The following is an 18,428-nucleotide window of genomic DNA, read 5'->3' on the forward strand; positions in this document are numbered from 1 at the left end:
CACCTGCCTCCCAGGCCAGGGCCTTGGCCGTGAAGGAGGCCTCAGCTCTGTGAAATCTGTGTGAGCTGCTGTGGGGATGAGGTATTCAGGCCTGAATCCGGGGAACGCCTCCCGTGTCCTGGGAAGGTGGGGGGTGAAGGGCTGTGTGTCCAGACAAGGAGACGCGGGGAATGTATCTCATGCAGCACTTGGGCCTGGCTTCTCCACGGCTCAGATCTCCAGGCTGCAGGTTGGCAGGCAAACGAGAGTTGCCAGGAGCCAAGTGGCCCTCTTGCTGTCCGCCAGGCCCTCGGCATTCATCGGGCACCTCCTCCGTGTTCTTCATTCTGCAAAGGAGAAGGACAGGAACCCCACTACATGGGGACCTGGAGGCCCGCCCACTTTACACAATCATCCAAAAAGTCTCTGTCCCTCCTCAAGATTCTAATGCCCAACGATCAAGCCCCCGTGCCTTCTAGCAGACCCCCACCAGTTAAATGTGGATCCAGTTTGCTTTATTTTTACATAAGCACTTACTGTGTACCAACAGTTTCATAAACTCTGAACAAACAATAAGATATGTGATATCAGTTCACTCCATCCTCTTAACAAACCTGTCAGGGAGACACTGTGATTATCCCATTTAATAGAGTAATGAAAGCACAGAGATATTACGCATCTTGTTCAAGGGCCGCCACCCAGGAAGAGGTGCAGCTGTGGGTGTGGGTGGGCACTGGGGTGGGCAGGTAGGGGTCTGGGGGTTGCTGGGAAGACAGCAGGGCCCTCAGAGAGTGTTGGGGTGCACTGAGCTCTAACAAGGAGCCAGAAAACATCGCATGGCCTCACCCCCGAAGATAAGAGCAGCAGGGCTGTCCCAGGCACCTGGCTGACCACCAGGCAGCTCATGTATCCTTGAGCCTCCCCAAGGCTTGGCCGGCCCCCACTGGGGTCCCCACTGTGCCCATCTGTTAACCATGGCACTGTGTTTGACCAGGGTCCAGATTTGTTTTCTGAATGCAAGACTATGAGATTTTTAAATGCTTTAGAAAAACAAGCGCTCAAAAACAAGCTGTTCAAAAACAGGCAAATCCTTGGTGACAGGGCAGGGGCTGTCCTTGGGAGGGACAGCGACTGGAGGAGCCAGAGGGGCTCCGGGTGATGGGACGTTCTGAGTCTCCATCTGAGTGGTGGTGACGTGGGGCCTCGCTGATGTAAAGGTCCGTCAATGCATCCTTAACGTGTCTGCATTTCCCTGCGTGTAAGTCATACCTCAACGTTTCAAAAAGACCGGTGCCCTGTCCCCCCGGGGGTTCAACCCCCCAACTTTGATGCCTGCCCCAGCCTGCCAGTTTCTTAAAGATGGTGTCAGTGTTTTATCTTCGTCCTCGGGCCAGCCCAAGGCCTGGCTCCCGTGAGGGGTTAGGGGTGTGTTGGTGAGTTCATTTGAAAGCTAGCATCCCAGGGATCAAAATAGCACATGAAACGTGAAAGAAAAAGTGCCAAACTGGGCAAGGAGACTAAGGCTGGCCACAAGGATAAACCATTTCTCTGTCATTTCTCCATCTACTGAGACCCCTTAATCACTCTTGTTCACTCTGTGCCCCTCCTGCTTTCCCCGAGGCTGTAAGGCTGCCGCATACACAGCCTCACCCTGTGCCCGTGGGCAAACAGCTTCACCTCTGCCTGGGTGGAGCCACCTGAGAAATGGGACATAGATGTCTGCACCCCACAGGCTTCTCATGGAGGTTAAATAGTCTAGATCAAGACCCTGTGCAACGGAGTGGGCAGGCAGCAGTCAACTCACACATGCTCACTCACACCCACACCCACACCCATACATACACATTCACACACCACACACACATACCCACCCTACACTCACACATTCACACCCACATGCTCACACACATTCACACATGCTCACTCACACTCACACCCACACATACACATTCACACACCACACACACATACACACCCTACACTCACACATTCACACCCACATGCTCATACACATTCACACATGCTCACTCACACTCACACCCACACATACACATTCACACACCACACACACATACACACCCTACACTCACACATTCACACCCACATGCTCATACACATTCACACATGCTCACTCACACTCACACCCACACATACACATTCACACACCACACACACATACACACCCTACACTCACACATTCACACCCACATGCTCATACACATTCACACATGCTCACTCACACTCACACCCACACATACACATTCACACACCACACACATACACACCCTACACTCACACATTCACACCCACATGCTCACACACAATCACAATCACACATTCACACCCACATGCTCACACACATTCACACATACACACTCACTCACACCCACACATATACATACATCCACATACACTTTCACACCCCCACACTCACACATTCACACCCACATGCTCATACACATTCACACATGCTCACTCACACTCACACCCACACATACACATTCACACATACACACTCACTCACACCCACACATATACATACATCCACATACACTTTCACACCCCCACACTCACACATTCACACCCACATGCTCACGCACATACACTCACACATTCACACACACAGTTACACATTCACACACACATACACTCACACAATCACACATAGTCACACATTTACACCCACATGCTCACACACACACACACCCCAAGGCCAGGTTCTCAGAGGAGCTCAGCAATGCTGGCCTCCTCTCCTGGCTGAAATAATTGTATCGAGTCCCTCCCTCCCTCCCTAGCCTGGCTCCCTCCTACCAACTTTGGAGAATACAATCCCCCAGCCTGGTTTCCAGGGCCGTCTTCCTTCACCCCACTTGACCTTTTTAAGGGGACTTCCTGCTCTTCCCCAGCCCAGCCTGGATTCTGGCCAGTTAACCTTCCCATTCCATCAAATACCAGTTAGCCTTCCCGTCCCATCAAATACCAGGTAGACCACGTGGCACTGCCCTGGTCACACAGTGAGTCACACGGTGCTCCCAACCAGACCACGACCTCCCCCCGACCAGAACTGCGCTTCCTTCCTTTAGGGTCCAGCCGGGGAAGCGGCACTGAACACCATGTGCTGGGCAGGATCCGGCCCTGGCTTCTTTATTTCTCTGAACTCTACTTCCTTCGGATGTTTGATGGGTGCTACGGTGTCCATTTCTTGGATAAGAACATCGGGGCTCCGAAGAGTAAAGAGATATAAGCTCAAGGTCACTCACTCAGCCAATAATTACTGTGCAAGCATTCTGAGGCTACCATGTTGACAAAAGACCGGCCACACCCCTGTGAGCTCATGGGCTGGGAGGGAGCCAGTGCCTCTGGTGGTTCCAATATGTGCACGCATGTTGCTAGGACGAGGGGCTGTCAGCATGTGATTTTCAGGAAGCTATAAAACATGATACATGCACCCACAGAATGAGCACATTAATGAGTGAGCCAGCAGGAGGGGACGGCCGATTCCAAGAAGAAATGGGTATTTACAGACTTTTGAAAAAGGAATATAGAATAACATTTTTAGGTTATGTGTAAAACTGGCTAATGTTCTACAAAACAATAAAAATCAGACCTTTGGAGTGATCGTTTCTAAAGACAGAAGTCAGTTACACCTCTCCTGTACAAAAAGGCACAAAAGCTGGCACCTAATTAAATAAAAAGTCAAGCTGAAACCGTTTTTTGGCTCAGTGGTAGAGCGTCGGTCTGCGGACTGAAAGGTCCCAGGTTCGATTCCGGTCAAGAGCATGTACCTTGGTTGTGGGCACATCCCCGGTAGGGGGTGTGCAAGAGGCAGCTGATCAATATTTCTCTCTCATCGACGTTTCTAGCTATCCCTCTCCTCGTCTCTGTAAAAAAAAAAAAAAAAAAAAAAATATATATATATATATATATATATATATATATATATATATAAAATACACACACACACACACATACACATACAAAGTCAAACTCGAATGAATACAATTAACTAACTCTTTAGTGGGCCTTTTTATTTATGTTTAAATATATTTTATTATTTTTTTACAGAGAGGAAGGGAGAGGGAAGCCAGAAACATTGATGACAGAGAGACATCAATCAGCTACCTCCTGCACGCCCCCCCACCACCACTGGGTATGTGCCCGCAACCAAGGTACATGCCCTTGACCAGAATCGAACCTGGGACCCTTGAGTCCGCGGGCTGATGCTTCACATGTGTCAAACACAAGGCCCGCGGGCCAAATCCGTCCCGCCAGGCCTTGCAATGTGGCCCGCACCGCGCTGTCATCACTGCACTCCGCTGCGTTTCCATCACAATGACAGTTTATGACTGTTCAGTAAACCATTCGGCTCGCGATTTAGGCTGGATTTTAGATTTTGGCCCCTTCTCTGATTGAGTTCGACACCCCTACGAGTCTAGCCACTGAGCTAAACCGGTCAGGGCTAGTGGTGCTTTGTAAACAATGCCCCAGTATGTCAATAAAAGGAAGTGATACCTTCTTTTGTTTAATTATAAGTTTCAGATACTTTTTCTTATTAGGAGAAAATGCACAGTCCTCATCCTATATAGGGCAGAAAAGGCTTTTTGAAAAGGAAGTGTTTTCAGCTTGGACATAAAAGATGTGTATGAATGAGCCAGAGAAAGAGGGTATGAAGGAGGCAGTGGCAGGCAGAAGCAAGCATATGGGCCGGCCCCTGCCACACTCTGCAGCCCCGCATTGCACTGCTCTCCCCATCACTCTCTGCAGCAACAGGGTCCTGACAGCTCCTGAAATGAACCACAGGCCCTTTGCATATGCTGCCCCCTCTGCCTGGAACCCTTATTACTCGTGTCCTCCTACCCAAAAACTGGGACAAGTTCCTTTGTTCAACACCATCCTAACCCTGCCCAGAATTCCTTGTCACCATTTGCAATTATACATTGACCCTATGATCGTTGATTAATATCCCTCATCTCCACCACCTGGGAGCTGCCTTGGGGCAAAGTAGGTATTGCCTTTGCTCAATGTAACTCGTGCCCATAGAAGGCATCCGATAAATATGTGTTGGCTGGATGAGAGGAGGAATGGAGGGGGTGGGAGGATGGAGGATGAGGGGATGAGGGAATGAACAAATGGGAAGATGGATAGATGGAAGGAGGGAGAGAGGATGAAAGGTAGATGGATAGATGCATGGGGGAATGGATATATATAAGGAAGGAAGGAAGGAAGGAAGGAAGGAAGGAAGGAAGGAAGGAAGGAAGGAAGGAAGGAGGAAGGGAGGGAGGGAAGAAGGGAGGGATGGAGGGAGGGATGGAGGGAAGGAGGGAGGAAGGGATGGAGGGAAGAAAGAAAGAAGGAAGCAGGAGGAATGGAGGGAGGGAAGGAGAAAGGGGTAGGGAGGGGGGAAGGAGAAAGGAATGAAGGAATGGGGAGGGGGAGGGAGGAAAGAAGGAAGGAAGAAAGGAAGGAAGAAGGGAAAGAAGAAGGGATGGGGAGGGAGGGAGGAGGGAAAGGAAGGAAGGAGGGAGGGAAGGAGAGAGGGAGGGAGGGAGAGAGGAAGGAGGGAGGGGGAGGAAGGAAAGGGGAAGAACATAAGGAGTGTAAAGCAGCCTAGGAGCTGGAGACCGTGTGGCATCTTAGACTTGATCGTGCCCGGCTGGCAGGTTGGAAGAGGAATAAAAGCCCAGACCACCTGGCCTTTCCCACCGTGCCCGGCTGCCTTTCACCGTGGCCCTGGCTCCAGAGCCGTCTCTGTGTGAAAAGCTGGCATGTGCTCCCCAGCAGGCGAGGAGCCTGTGGCCCTTGTCTGAGCCTTTGATGCCTCATCCTGGGAAGCTGGGGCCACGCTGAGAAAACAGCGTGACGGACGCAAGAACTGGTTGGTGGGGCTGGGCTGCTCAGAGAAAGTGTCCTCCTTGGCCTCCCTTCACGGTCAGAGGCCACGGCCTCCGGGCGAAGGGCTGTTCCCGGCCGCCGGCCCTGGGCCCCGCTGGCTGCTCTGGGCAGGGTCAGCTGGTGCCGCCGCGGTCACGTGGATCTGGGCCACAGACCCGTCTCCAGAAGGAGGCCGGGTGGGCGGTTAATGGCCAGGGGGCTGTGGGCTGAGGAGGAGGCTGTGGGCTGGGAGGCTGTCCGCTCCTTCCAGCCGGCTCCCCGGGCGCCCGTAAACAGACCCGGTGCACACGCGGGCGAGCCATTACCGCCAACGTGACGTGCGGGTTGCAAAGGCGCCGGGGTGGCCGGGCCCGGGGCTGCCATTACCGCAGGACCTTTCGCTGAAAAACATTTCTTGGGGCAATTAAATCTTCAGCTGTCTCCTGGCAGAGAGGGCCAGCTTGCATTTTAATTATCCTTAGAAGAGGGAAGTAGGGGAAAGGACACAGGCAAAGGATTGGAAAGTAACAGCCTGCTTTATCAACACAACCATCATCTCAGAAAGTTTCTCCCCGTCCATTCACAAGCCCTGAGCTTTTGGCCCAGGCTCCCAGAAGGGGCCGTCTGGGGGGCCATGGGGAGGTGGTGGGGAGGGGGGGCCGTCTGGGGGGCCATGGGGAGATGGTGGGGAGTGGGGAGCCATCTGGGGGGCCATGGGGAGGTGGTGGGGAGGGGGGGCCGTCTGAGGGGCCATGGGGAGGTGGTGGGGAGTGGGGGGCCGTCTGGGGGGCCATGGGGAGGTGGTGGGGAGTGGGGAGCATGCCTGAGTGGGGGCTGCAGGTCCCCTGTCAGGGAATCGCCGTAGGTATCGCCGTGGCCAAGGTTTGGTCATCGCTACTTTCTACCAGGTGGAAATGATTAACCTAATTTTGCAGATGAGGAAAAGGAAACTGAGAAAATGATTGCTAATAACATGAGCTACTGCAATAAAAAGGAGCAAACTGCCAATACCCACCGCAATGTGCCGGACCTCGGAAACACATTACGCCGAGCCAAATCAGCCAGACCCTAAAGCGTGCCCCCTGTATGGTTTCATTGGGCACAAGTTCCCGAACCAGCAAAAGGGATCCATCAGGACAGAAAGCAGGGAAGAGGCTGTGGGGAAAGGAGAAGGGATTGGCTGAAGGGCAGAGTGAACTTTGGGGAGATTGAAATGTCCTTTATTTGACTGAGGTGGTGCTTACCTAGGCATGTAAATCTATCAAAACTCGCGGACTTTTTAAAAGGAGTGCATGTTATTGTTTGTAAGTTACACCTTAAGAACGTTGATGTGATTGTTATTCTACAATTCATACAAGTTACTGTTTAGCTAGACCTCACTCTTTCCCAGTCCTTATTGTAAGTGCCCTCCCTGTGTGAAGCTGCTCATTTATCCTTCACGTGGGTATTTGAAGGCCCCAGTTTCCAGATGAGGAAACTGAGGCACAGAGAAGTTAAGAAACTTTCCCGAGGGAGGCAGAGCCCGGGTTCAAATCCAGACAGGCTGCCTCTCGAGCCTTATAGCTTTGAAGGAAGTTGGGGCCTTCACAACCTGACAAAACGGGCAGAGGGGAAATTCACTCAACAACTATTTCTCCAACTACTGCTTTAGGTCACACTGTGGACACAGGGCACAACAGAAAAGTCCTGGTCCTTTCAGGGGGAGGGAGCAGGTGAGGCAGGGATTGCCAAATAATCACAAGCATGAATGTGACCTGGCCGGTGTGACAGCTGGTTGGCCATCATCCCATACACGGAAAGGTCACTGGTTCGATTCCCAGTCAGGGCACATACTCAGGCTGTGGGGCAGCTGATCAATGTTCTCTAACATTGACATTTCTCTCTCTCTCTCTCTCTCTCAAATCAATAATATATGTTGATAATACACACACACTCACCCACTCATATATATATATATATATATATATATATATATTTTTTTTTTTTTAATGAATGTGAACTTGCAGTTCATGATAAGCGCTCAGAAGGGGAGGTTCCCGGAGACCCAAAGGCACATGCACCCTGGGAGTTTGTCCAAGACCACACCCTCCAGTGGAAACAGAGCTGCTGGGGCAGCCTCCAGATTCCTGAGCCACTTGCTGGGAACCCAATTTCCCTTCCCAGCTGCGGGCTCTGCTGATTCAGGACAACCTTTACCATGTGGTCTTTCCAGTGGGCAGAGGCCCTTTGAAATCGTGCCTGCCCTGCTCTTAGCACCTAGAGCTTCGAGCTCAGCTATGCCAGGAATGCCCCCTGCGCCCGCCACCCAGGGAGTCGCATTCCAGTGCAGTGGGAGCAGCCTGCTGGCTGGCAGCTGGGAGCCGGGCCCCTAAGGAAAGACCCTGGCCTTGAGCCAAGCACCCAGGCCCTACGGAGACTCCGTGCGACCTTGGCTCCAGCAAATGGAACAGGATTTTTTGGCAGTGAAGGTTAGACCTGCCCACAATGCCCACAACCTTGGCTGATAGGCACCCGGGTACATTAGCCAATTTATTCCTCTCCGTGAGCTCTGGACCACCCCCGGGCTCCCAGGGGAGCACAGAGAAGGGGGATGACCTGCCAAGATCACACCCCAAGAATAGACTTGGCATCTGGCTCCTCCCTTGACATCCAGGGCCTCCCAAATCTCACCTCAGCCTCACCTTCACCGAGGGACTCAGAGGACCTATCAATCACCACTTAGTGAATGTGTTTTTGGAAGCCAGACTCTTTGGATTCGTTTTCTTGGCTCCCCTGCTTTCCAGCTGACCTTGGGCAACTTCCTCAACCCCTCAGTGTCAGATTCCTCCTCTGCAGAGCGGTGCTCGCGGCAGGACCTTCCCGGAGGGCTGCTGGGAAGATCCACGGAGATGAGACAATAACATAAAAGTGGTTACCACGGGGTCCAGATGGACAGAAAGTGGTGGCTGTTCTTATGGCATGTGTCTTGTTTTTACACAAATGGGCTCATATCCAACTTTGTGTCTGGGGCACCTTCCCAAATACCTTGTTCTCCTAAACACCTTCGTGGAATTCTTATCTTCATTTGTTCATTCGCCCTTTCATTTGCCAAACGTGTGTGTAGCATCAGCCTCTTACACCCCCAGCAAGGACACACAACACGTTAAGTCCTTGCTCTTGGTTCTCATAGGGAGACAATTAATAAGCACACAAATAAATAATAGAGATCATTTCACCTGAGGAGTGCTACGAGGAAAATAAGGTGGTGCAGAGTGATGGGGAGACTGGATGGCGAGAGAAAAAGCCATCGAAATGCAGCGTTCTGATTCCCCCTGAGATGGCATTCAGACTGCCACCAGCAACAGGAGAAGCGGGGAGGCCAGGGAGAAACCGGGGCTGGAATATTCCAGGCAGAGGGAAGAGCAAGGGCGAAGGTTGTAAGTTTGGACTGAGCTCAGTGCCCTTGGACGGGAGGTAGAGAATGAGCGTTTTGGACATGATGGTGGAGGTGCCAGCTGGGGCGCAACGGGTAGGGCCATGGTGAGAGCTCGGCTTCTATCCTGAGAGAAACCAGGAGCCGCTGGAGCAGGGGAGACGCCTGCTCTCACACGAACTTCCACAAACCACTCTGGCTGCTGGGGGGGGAATGAACTGGAGGGGCACTGCTGGCAGAATGAGGGCGGGCACACATCCCCCCTTGGTGGAGGTTTGGGCTGTTTCTGTTTGCTCCCTCTTTGTAAACAGTTTTGCAACAGAATTCTTATCTTGCACAGAAACTCCTGCAAGTGGGATGGTCGGGTTGAGCACACGAACATTTTTTTTTTTTATAAATCGTGTCCAGATTGCCACACTGCCTTCCATTGCTCCGTCATGGTGCAGGCAGCAGTGCCGTTCCAGCTGCACTTTCTCCACCTGCTTTGGCTTTGCTCCTGGGTATACACACTCCCAACCTCGCCAGCCCCAGCCCACACCCCCCAGTCCTGAATGCAATCATATTTCTTATTAAAGAGAAAAGCGTAGAATCAGGCTAAGTGGCTGAGAAAACTGCCCAGAGGCCACCTGTTCCAGGGGGAGCCATAAAAAGGCCTCCTTCACCCCAACAGGACCAATTTACCCTCTTCTTCCAGCCACGGGGACCTTGCCTTTTTTTTTTTCCCCCCTCCAGTTCAGCCACAAAAACAAGGCACGGCACTGAGATGGCAGTGAGAACAGGCCCTGAGTTTACAAACGATCAAGGACCAGGAATGGAGAAAGCTGGGATCCTCAGAGTCCTCTACCTCCCACCCCTCCGGGGCCACACCAGGTCTTGTCAGTGCCCCCTAGTGGCCACCACCTGCCAGGCCGCCTCCAGACTTGCATTCCATGCCCACTCCAGAGCCCAGACTTTCCCTTTCATGGCTGGCCTTTTCAAAGAAAGAATTTCCCTTTAATCAGCAGCCACGGCATCTGCCGCAGAGTCGGAGCATAATTCTACTATCCGCTCATCACTGAGGGGTTATTTGTGCTGTCTGCTCGGGAGCAGGGGAAGGTGGCGGAGACTTATAACGAGCATGATTTTAATCTGGGCATTTGGAGATGCTTTTGAAGAAGGTTTATGTTATCTCTCCCAGACTGACCTGGCGAGTTACTTAATTGGGAGAGGATTTCGCAACATACTGTTCCTTAATATTTTATCTCTTAAGGCGAGCAGCTTCTTTTTCCCGTAGCAACATAGATGGATAGCAAACGCTTTGAAGCAAGTAGTCATTATTATTCATTAACTGCTGATGAGGTGGCAGCTGTCAAATTAGACTCATTGTCTCATTCTATCTTCTCAGCAACTCAATAATGGAGGTATGGATTTTGTAAAATTTTTGCAAAAGAGGAAACCCAGGCATCGGGGAGTTCACTTACCCAAGGTGACGAGCTGGTCAAGGGCAGAACCGGATGCCTTCCTCTGTCGTCATGCTTTGCGCCTGCCGCAGGGCCGTGGGCTGTCTCACGTTAGCCAAGCTGGAGTCATGTGACCCACAATTCCCGTCGCACGTGGTGCTGGGCTGACATAGGCCACGTGCAACATGTTGCTCCAGGTTGCCAGGGCAGGAGTTAAGAAGCCACCACCGTGTTCTTAAAAATATTTTTATTGATTTCAGAGAGGAAGGGAGAGGGAGAGAGAGTTAGAACATCAGTGATGAGAATCATTGGTCTGCTGCCTCCTGCACGCCCCATACCAGGGATTGAGCCTGCAACCCAGCATGTGCCCTGACCAGGAATCGAACCGTGACCTCCTGGTTCATTGGTTGACACTCAACCACTAAGCCACGCCAGCCAGGGGCCACCATCGTTTTCTGCGCTGAAGGTCAGTGCCCGGTGCCAGGCAGAGAGCCACTCATGCATGTCGGCGTGACCTGCTGTCCGCCTCGTTGGCATGGGGCCGATGCTCAGGTTCGGAGCTCCCACCAGGCGGATCTTCCTGAGCTTCTCCGAGTCTGGGGCCAGGAGCACCGGCTCCCGACAGGCCGTTTTTGCATTGAGGCTGGTGACAGATAGATGCAATTTCCCGTTTGTCCTTGCTCTCGCCCACAGCGGCTCTTCTTTCTGCTGACCCATAGAACCTTCCAGCTCACACTAAATGCAGGGGCGGCAGCCAGCACAGGCAGCCCCACCGGCTCCCACACTGCTGAGGCCTCAGCCCCACGGTGACTCTCTCCTCCCAGACCACTCGTAAGGGCTCTGGGTCCCTGATGGGACTCTCCCTGGGGCACGGGGATTGGAGGTTGATGTAGACAGTGACCAGCTCTCCTCCACCTAAACTTGACAGATTTAGCAAATAAAAATACAGGCCATTCTATCAGACTTGAATCCGCACCAACAATGAACACCTTTTTTAGAGTAAGTACATCTTATGCAGTATTTGGGACATGCTTATACTAAACACGTATTTGTTATTTATCTGAAATTTAAGTTCCACCGGGAATAGGCATCTGTACTGTATCTGGCCACCCTATCGGTATCCCCCACAGATGCCCTCCCAGCCTCGTCCATTTGCCAGAACTGACAAGAAGAACATGCAACCAGCGTGTGGGAGCCTAGGAGGATGGAGCAGCACCGGTGAGCTTGGTCCTTGCAGGACCTGAGTCTCGCCCTCCTGGGCTTTGCTGAAAGGCTGGGGAGTCCCCGAGGGACCCCGAGTCCACACGCTGATCATCACCACCTTAGGATAAAGTTCCAGTTCTTTCTTTTTAAAAAAGTATGTATTTTAAATGTTTCATTTATTGATTTTTTAGAAAGCAGGGGTGGAGAGACAGGGAGAGAGAGAGAGAGAGAGAGAGAGAGAGAGAGAGAGAGAGAGAGAGAGAGAGAGCTGTTGTTTCACCTATTTGTGTATTCATTGGTTGATTCTTGTATGTGCCCTGACTGGGATCGAGCTGCAACCTTGGCATATAGGATGATGCTGTAACCAACTGAGCTGCCTGGCCAGTTCTCACATGAGGCATTAAGGGCCCAGCCTGCCATGCACCTCACCTCTTGCCTACCTCATAAGACCACCTAGAAAGATGATATTTCCCCAAAGACAATCTCTTCTCACCGGCAGGGCTTCACCTTTACTCTTCTCCTGGCCTGCAATGCCTCTCCCTCCTGTGAATATGCTTTAAACTCCTGTTCACCCTTACACCTTTGAGATCACCTCCTCCCTGAAGCCTTCCTTGACCACCACAGTCAGAGAAGGCCTTTGGGCTTCATTCACACTGAGATTACAATGGAATCATAGCTTATACCTGTTTAATATGCTCTAAGACAAAAAAAAAAAAAAAAAAAAAAAAAGACGATAAATTTTGGCACCAGTGGTTCAAAGGATGTGAGATACAGGGGAGAATCTGTGAGAATCTTTTTTTATTTTTTATTATGTGTGGGACTTTAATGGACATTCAGGTTTTTCACTTACAGGTGTCAAAAAAATAGCATGACACAACTATATTGGAATGCAGTGTTAGGCACATTCCAGCATAATGTAACCCTCAGTCCCTGGGCCTCTCATCCTACAACTACTGATAAGGCTAGGCTTTCAAGATCAAAGGTTTTGGTTTTTGTGCAGTAGCAGCACAGAGGCCAGGAGTGAGCGGTCGGCAGACCAGACTGGTCTGAGGTGTGATTCCAGCCCTGCCACTTCCTCTTCTACAAACCTGAGCAGACTGCCAGCACCTCGGTGGCTCGGGCCCCTCATCTGTAAACCGGGAGGAAGAAGAGCATCTTCTCCGTTGGGTCTCTGAGGGGACAGATGAGCTTGCAACCTGCCAGGGGCCTGCAGCAGCGCCTCACACCCACCAGCGGTTCTGGGCGGCACTGCAGGGGAGGGAAGGCAGCGGGCGGCTGCAGAGAACCGCCCCCCCGACTCCCAGGAGGCCAGGCGCGCGGGTCTCCCACCCGTGTCTCCAGGGACATTCCAAGTCCCTTTTCGTTGTCCAGGAGTTTCACGCTCCAAGCAGACTCCATGGCATAGCCCCCTCAGAAGAATGAACCAGCGGACGGGTCTGGAGTAAAGTCCCATCTGCCATTTCCAGTCCCTGCAGCGTTGCTCATCTCACCTGTCCGATGGAGATGATGACGCCCACCGCGCAGGGCACCTGTGCTCATACGTTTGACACCTGGCTACTTTAGATTGCCTTACTAGTCATACTGCTGGTACCACTCTGCTGCATTTTCCGTTTGTGTGTGGTTCTCCCCACGCCTGGGAACCCTTCAGGATGGGCATTCGTTCCAATTAGTCCAGGTTTCAAGGTCAAGTCTATGCTCAAGATCTAGGAGGCATCCACATATGGGGAAGGAAGGAGGGAAGGAGGGAGAAAGGAGAGAAGGGAGGGAGAGAGGGAGGGAGGGAAGGGAAAGAAGAGGGGGAAGGAAGGAATGAAGGAAGGAAGGAAGGAAGGAAGGAAGGAAGGAAGGAAGGAAGGGAGGAAGGGAAGGAGGGAGTAAGGGAGGGAGAAAGGGGAAAGGAGGGAAGGAGGGAGGGAGGCAGGGAAGGAGGAAGGGAAGGAGGGAGGGAGGGAGGGAGGGAGGGAGAGAGGAAGGGGGAAGGAGGGAGGAAGGAAGGGAGGGAGGGAGGGAGAGAGGGAGGGAGAGAGGGAGAGAGGGAGGGAGGGAGGGAGAGAGGGAGAGGGAGGAGGAGGGAGGAAGGAAGGAAGGAAGGGAGGGAGGGAGGGAGGAAGGAAGGAAGGGAGGGAGGGAGGAGGGAAGGAAGGAAGGGAGGGAGAGAGGGAGGGAAGGAAGGGAGGGAGGGAGGGAGAGAGGGAGAGAGGGAAGGAGAGAGGGAGGGAGGGAGAGAGGAGGGAAGGAGAGAGGGAGGGAGGGAAGGAAGGAGAGAGGGAGGGAGGGAGAGAGGAAGGAAGGAGGGAAGGAGGAAAGAAGGAAGAGAAGGGGAAGGAGGGAGGGAGGGAGGGAGGACCATCCCCTTTCTCGGGCCCCCAGCTTGTCTGACCAGGGTCTGATCAGAGGATTGGATCAACAGCCCCTGCTCACTCTCATACCTCTTTCTGGAATCACAACTTAGGTTTCTAGCTGTCTCATTCATTATTACATGGTGCAGTGCGGGGTAATTATACGCCGTGGTATAATTTGTTATAACCTGGGCTGAGGCCTGTAACTGTATAATTTATTATTATACAGCACCATGCTGAATAATACGAAGAGTATATAATTTCTCTCAGGCTTTCGAGCAGCCTAACCTGTAATCCAAGTGCAGCACGTGGACTGTGTGGACAAGTTAGTGTTTCTACGGAAACCTCAGCTTGGAGGTTGCTCCACTACTGACTTCTTCCCTGGGGCCTCGACAAACACTCCGGCTGCGAGTTGCCAGGTTCCTGGTGTTCCCAGGTGTGCCCGAGGCTGGAAGCTCACCTGGCCCAGGCTGAGCGGGTGGGACATCGATCGGGTCACAGAAAAGGAGCCCAGAATTGTTACCTGCCGAGTGAACACGGGGAGGCCACCGCTTGCCTGGGAAAATGCCGGCAGCAGGTGCAGAACTGCGATCAAAACAATTCTCAGGGGGAAAGGGGTGTGAGGGGTATGGAAAGAGACTGGATAAAATCTTACACAGTGGTCGGGGGATAAAGGCATGGGGTGGGGAATCAGGAGGAGGGGAGCTTTGCGGGGGGGGGGGGGGGGAAGAGGAACGCCTGTAATAATCTGAACAATAAAGATTTACTTAAACACACACACACACACACACACACACACACACACACACAGTGTCCTGGGTGCTCAGTGGGGCGCCTGCTTGCAGGGTCTCAGCTCAGCGCGGGTGGCTGGTAAAGCTTATGTTCTGCTCTGAGCTCAGGGGACACATCCTTGAACCAGAAAAGGTCCTGGTGGAACTCTCGTTCTGCAAGTCCAGAGCTTACACCTCTCACGTTCCTGTTTCTCCAGGGGTGGTCCCTGGGCCTGCCTCACCGGAAGCTGTTTGGAAATCCAGACCCTCAGCCACTCTCCCTGCAGCATCCGTCTGCGGCTCACAGGCCCCTGGGGATTCAGACGCACTGGGCACTGCTGGCGCTGCCACCAGACTTAGGAAAACACGCTCCCCTCCAAAGACCCCCCAGTCCCCGAGCTTCAGTGCAGACCTCCCTCTCCCTGGGGACCTGCTTCTTCTTGTTTAAAGAATTTATTCTTTTCCTGGTCACACATGTTTGCTGTGAAACGTTTGGAAATAAAAATAAATAAACAAACAAACAAACAAACAAATAAATAAATAAATAGCTCACAAAGAAGAAAATGGAAATCACCCAGAATTCTACCATCCAGAGATGACACTTAATATTTTAGTGACTAATTCATCGGAGACTTTTTCTACATACGTGTACCTCTTCTGAACAAAACTTCAAGGAAGAGTGGAATAGCGTGGAGCAGTGGTTTCACACATTCTGTGAGCATCCATCTGAAAGGCTCGCTCTGACACACATGCACACATGGCTGCCCCTCCCCCCCCCAGCTTCTCACCTGAGGGCCTGGAGCCGGCCTGGGGATTACCCTTCATGTGGAGCTACTGGTCCAGGCCCGCGTTGTGGGAAGAGCTGGTGTGGCTGGTGAGGTCCCGGACTCTGGGATTTGGTGTCACAGGTTGGAATCCTGACTAGACCCCCTGCCGCCCGCCTGCAGGGGAGTCTCTGGGCTCTGGCTCCTACGAGGACTATGTGCGCCTCCACCGATCACCGAAGGGGCTGAATGAGTTCATGGAATAAGTAAAGCATTGATTCTGATGAAATGCAGATCACTGTATAGTCGGATTTTCTTAAACAATGGCTTACAAATCTGTTCCCAGTCAGTGTTCTGCGTGTTTGTTTTCACAGGTTGAAGGATTCTCTTTCAAACCGATGCGCTCACCAGGTCCCTCGTGGCCGATGGATATAGTATACACATGGCTGCAATGCGCGTTCTCATGGACAAATCACGGAGCGCCTGCCCGATGATCTCCTTGGGACAGAATGTTCTAGATGTGAAATTGCTGAGTCCAACGATATGAACATGGCTAAGGGTCTTGATAAGCTTTATTAAATGGCCTTTCAGAAAGAATTATACTGATTTGCAAATCCATCAGCAGCGCCCGAGAGCATCCGTACAACAGTTTTTGAAACCACGCTGATATTTTGTTTGTTCACTGGAATTGTTTTGACGGCTACTGAAGTTGAATATCACCCCCTCCGATATCTTAGGGTTAAGAAGTAATGTGTTTTAATCCCTCTAAGCCCGTGTTTATGTGAAAGCAGCCAGCCCTTTCCCCTCTAATGAACCGACTGCAACTTGGCATCGCGCCACGCTGCTCGCCCGGTGGGCGCAGAGGCGTCGGAGCACCGGGAACAGCTACCGGGTTAAATCCTACCTGCGCTGCCGGTAACACACCTCCCACTTAATAGGCAGGTGTGGACGGGGCAGGCGTGAAACAGGAAGGGGGTGAACAGATGGAGAGAAGTCGTTTGTTCAACAGAAATTCCTCTGTCATCTCCCCCGGGTCAGGCCCTCTGCTGAAGACTGAGGGGCGGGGAGGAGAAGCATACAGACAGCACACACAGCAAAGTGAACTGTAAGGGGCGGATGAGGACAAAGGGGTAGGGATTCGTGTAGGAAATGGCACTAGCTTGGAAGTCAGAGAGGACCTGCCTTCAAATCCTGTATCTCGCCCTGGCCGGTTTGGTTCAGTGGATAGAGTGTCAGCCTGTGGACTGAAGGGTCCCAGATTCGATTCTGGTCAAGGGCGTGTACCTTGGTTGCGGGCACATCCCCAGTAGGGGGTGTACAGGAGATAGCTGATGGATGTTTCTCTCTCATCGATGTTTCTAGCTCTCTATCTCTCTCCCTTCCTCTCTGTAAAAAAATCAATTAAATATATTTTTTTAAAAGAGTTACCTCTAAGAAAAAAAAATCCTGTCTCTCCCAGCTCTGGGCTTTGGGCAGGTTGCTAACCTTTTTGAGTCTTCTGCGTTTGTAAAATGTAAGGAATATCCATGTTGAGGCTTAAACAAGTTAAAGCAATAAGTAAAAAAAAATATCTGGAAACAGGTAGGGTATAAGTCTCAAAGCACCAAAAAAATAGACTCTAAGCAGATCTTATTTAGTCCATCCAGTGTTTTTTAAAACGATTTGAAAGAGGAATTAGGAAGGCTCCGATCAATGGTTCTCCTTAATTGCTCCATAGAAACACCTGGAGATGGATGGGTTCCTGGCGAAGAGATCTAAGCTCATTCATTGACTTTCCTTCGGGCCCAGAGGGAGGAACAGCGAATGAGTTTATCCTCTCACCTAAAACAAAAAGCTGGGAAAGATGTGAAACAACAGTTTTTGAGACGTGGACATCAGGCAGCATCGGCATTGATCCCGGAGAGAGAGAGAAAACCAAAGAGGGAGCTCGGTGATGCCACAGGCCACGGAGCAGCGGGGGAGCCAGGCGGAGCTCAGCGTCTGACTCCCTGAGTGGCAGCTCCAAGATGCAGCTGGGAGGCCAAGGTGGCTGGCCTTCACAGGGCAGAGTGTCACTGAGGAGCAAGCTGCACAGAATGAGATTGGGGGTCGGGGGGATTGAAAGTGAAAAAGAGAGAGAGAAAGCACGAGTGAGCTCGGGAGCCCGCCCTGCAGAACACCTTCTCCTGAACACTGTGCGTGCATCTCTGCCAGCCGGGTTCTCCAGGGGAGCGAGCCACGAGGGAGAAGAGGCTTCTATCATACCCCCGCCCCCCTTATCTGCAGTTTCCCTTCCCGTGGTTTCAGTTACCAGTGGTCAACCATGGTCTGAACATATTAAATGGAAATTTTTAGACATACTCAATTCGTGAGTGTTAAATTGCGTGCTATTCCGAGCAGCGTGATGAAATCTCACTCTCTGCCATGCCTTCCTGCCGGAGACATAAATCATCCCTTTGTCCAGCTGTATACACTATCCGCCTGTGAGCCACTTAGAAGCTGTCTCGGTTATCAGATGGACTGTCGTGGTTTTCGCTGTGCTTGTGTTCAAGTAACCCTTATTTTACTCAATAACGGCCCTGAAATACACAAGTAGTGATGCTGGCAATTCGGATATGCCAAAGACAAGCTGTAAAGTGTATGTATGCATAGAAAAACAAACACCCAAACAT

The 18,428-nt window shown here is 51.8% G+C and overlaps 1 long non-coding RNA gene across 1 annotated transcript; it reads left to right on the top strand.

Moving 5' to 3' along the window:
• Positions 1-7,877: 7,877 nt before the first annotated feature.
• Positions 7,878-11,803, top strand: LOC118708355. Its single transcript, XR_004984551.2, has 2 exons — positions 7,878-8,689; positions 11,395-11,803. It is a non-coding gene; the product is annotated as an uncharacterized LOC118708355 (long non-coding RNA).
• Positions 11,804-18,428: the final 6,625 nt, after the last annotated feature.

The sequence above is a fragment of the Pipistrellus kuhlii genome, unplaced genomic scaffold, assembly GCF_014108245.1.
Source record: "Pipistrellus kuhlii isolate mPipKuh1 unplaced genomic scaffold, mPipKuh1.p scaffold_m20_p_6, whole genome shotgun sequence".
In the NCBI taxonomy this organism is placed as follows: Eukaryota; Metazoa; Chordata; class Mammalia; order Chiroptera; family Vespertilionidae; genus Pipistrellus; species Pipistrellus kuhlii.